This window comes from Condylura cristata, unplaced genomic scaffold, assembly GCF_000260355.1.
Source record: "Condylura cristata isolate star-nosed mole 26May11 unplaced genomic scaffold, ConCri1.0 scaffold00041, whole genome shotgun sequence".
Lineage (NCBI taxonomy): Eukaryota > Metazoa > Chordata > Mammalia > Eulipotyphla > Talpidae > Condylura > Condylura cristata.
The window spans coordinates 1,107,834-1,110,691 of record NW_004567142.1 but is presented as its reverse complement, the minus strand read 5'-3'; positions in this window follow the sequence as shown (position 1 = coordinate 1,110,691).

The window sequence follows — 2,858 nt, the reverse complement described above, 5'->3', positions numbered from 1 at the left end:
TCCACCCAGTCAGCTGTGTGCTTCTCACACACCGCAAGTAGGACTTTCCCGGAATAGCACAGTGCTGTCTCCATGATGGGAGTTGTGGCCTGTTACAAAATGTGCCACCTCTTATTGAATCTGTTCAAAGAAACACCACATTCCTCAGTGATAGTCCCATCGTGGGAGTTAATCAGGGAAAATTGAGTGTTTCATGAATGTTCACAAAGTTATCATTTACCAAATTGCTGCAGGTCATAGTTCATGTTAACAAGCTTGATTTAAATGGAGACAAAGTTAATCACTAAAGAATCAGTACTATTGCACATGATATTCTAAAAATTCTAATCATTTCCACTCCTCCATTCAGTCTTGGTCGTGACCTTTTCACCTTTTTTCAATGTTCTGGAATCATTATCTAACCTATACTCCGGAATATTCTCCAGTTCTGCAATGAATCTCACAGAATAAACTGATTATTTGATAAAAGCCAGAAATTTGTCATGACGGCAGTTGAGTGCTGCTGAGACTTCATTATATTTTTGACAAACACATAAGGCTGTGACTGTGCTCATAATTTCAGGTAACAGCTAGAATTACAAAGAATGATGTTATACCTGCAATCTTGTTTCTAGAGAAGCTTGTAATTTTAGACTCAGGCATTAGTACATGTCCACCTAAGTAGAATGAATGTCTAGCATCGCCTCAAATTGAGCGATTCATCCCACGTAACTCAGTTGTGTAACAGGAGTTAGGTTCCACTTCACATGTCTTACACACAGACTCACACACAGGGGCACACATTGCTTTTGTTTTGAACCATTCAGAGCACATTCAACTTGGCAACCACATTTGTATAAGGTAACATTGTTCTCTCTCTCAACAAAAAGTATCTCAACCTGTCATAGTATGTTTTTGACCAATAATGCAGTATACTTTTTTCTTGGGTAGGTTGGGGTTCATGTTGGGGCCTTAGATCACGCTGGAATGATCTTGACAGAGTGGTCAGTCAGCTGCGCAGGCCAATTTATTAACAGCGACCCCCGCGTCAGCCACACAGCGAGGCTGTTCTGTCTCTATTTTTCTGAACTTGTCTGATGTTGGACGTGATCTGTCCTCTCCTAGTAGCATAATAACCACTATTCTGCTCTAGATATCAGCAAATTGCCCCTGGGCAACAAGGAGATTCTAAGAGGAATCTCATGGTAGAATTGTTTGAATAATCTTTGGTGGAAGAATGGCTGTGGCAATCCAGGTTAAGGTCTGGATAGCTTCTCGCTTCTTTTCTGGAAGGGTCCTTGAACTGTGGACTACAGTTCTCTTTGGTTATATAAAAATCTCTATTTTTTTCTGTTATTAAAAGGCAAATATAAGCAGCATATAAAGAGTAGTTATTTTGTATGATTTGGAAATGCCCTGTATATTCAATGAATATCCACTTTAACTGAATCTTCACTCTAATTTGCCAATTACAGAAAGTACTGAGACAAGAACAAAGTCTTACTGGAAAGCTCTCCTAGATTTTCTCAGACCATTTCTGTCAAGAGTCCATAGTGTGTGTGCATTTAGGGGGTAACTTACTGGGCTATGTCCCGGAGGGATGACCCTGCATTACTGAATGGTGATGAGGCTTCAGCCCACCCACTTCCCGTGGGCGCTGCTTGATGCTATGCACAAAAGCTTCACTAGGCTCAGTCTCTCTCTGTGGGGAGGTATATTTCCAGTGACAGGTCGATGACAACACAAATGACTTTTAGTTTTATGTTTTATAAAGATTTATGCATACAGAACTGGGGTACAGGTCAGAGGTGCAGGGGGTGAGAAGATTCACTGGAGACAGAGTGGGGAGCAGAACAGGTGGATCTATGAAGTACACTGCTGAGGGGAGCAGCGGACAGGTCAGGAGAGGTCTGCCGCGCCATGTGGGTCAGCTCCCTGGCTGGGGATCGAACTCCTGCTGCAGTGCCTGTGATAGCTTCATAGTGCTGTGCTTTAACCTGTTGCACCATCAGGGAGGGGCCATAAATGACCATTTTATTAATAAATCGGTAAGGGGTGCTGACATGCCATGTTGTATACAACCATCATGAGAATGGCATTCCCATATCACTAACCAAACAATCAAACCATCCTTTGACTGTTGGGAAATTTTCCAAGATTATATTGACTCCAGAATAATTGCAGTAATTTCCATAAATACCTGAATGCTTAGATTTTACAAACATCTCTATTCAGTGCTGAGTATTTAAGGCAACCAGCAATTGATTTTGGCATGTGCTATGCAGGTGAAAACATGATGTAGATGGAGGGAACGTACCGGAGTCACACACTGCTGGGCTTCCGTATGCCAGCCGGGCTGTGATGTTTGCATCTGCTGTTACAGGAGGTAAATGCATACATCCATTAGTTCATAAGGGACAACCGGGTGCCATGACGGGCACCTTAGGGAGGCCCCAGACCTGTCCTGGGCAAGCAGGGGACACACTCTGGACGCATTTGTGCCCCAGCATAGGGGCCTTGGCCAGGTCACTGGGGGAATGGCCACACACCTGGCCACTATCTCAAGGCAGCTCTCTTATGAATATAAAAGGAAAAAATTTGCAACTTTCTCTTTGTTGAGCCCTCCCTGAATTAGCTTATCAAAAGGCAGCTCTCTGCCCACATGTGGCTATGCAGGTGCCTCTTTGTTCCATCTGATTTTGCTATAAACCTGCCCTTGAAAAAATGCACAATAAAGAAATGTTGAAACAAAAAATATTTGAGATGTAAGAGTCAGTCAAGCTATCATCACTGGTTTTGCAAAGCACATCTGCTTCTTTTCCCACTGGGAATTTAGCTTAGGGTTGAAATCAGAAAAGTAATGTAATTAGGATGTGAAC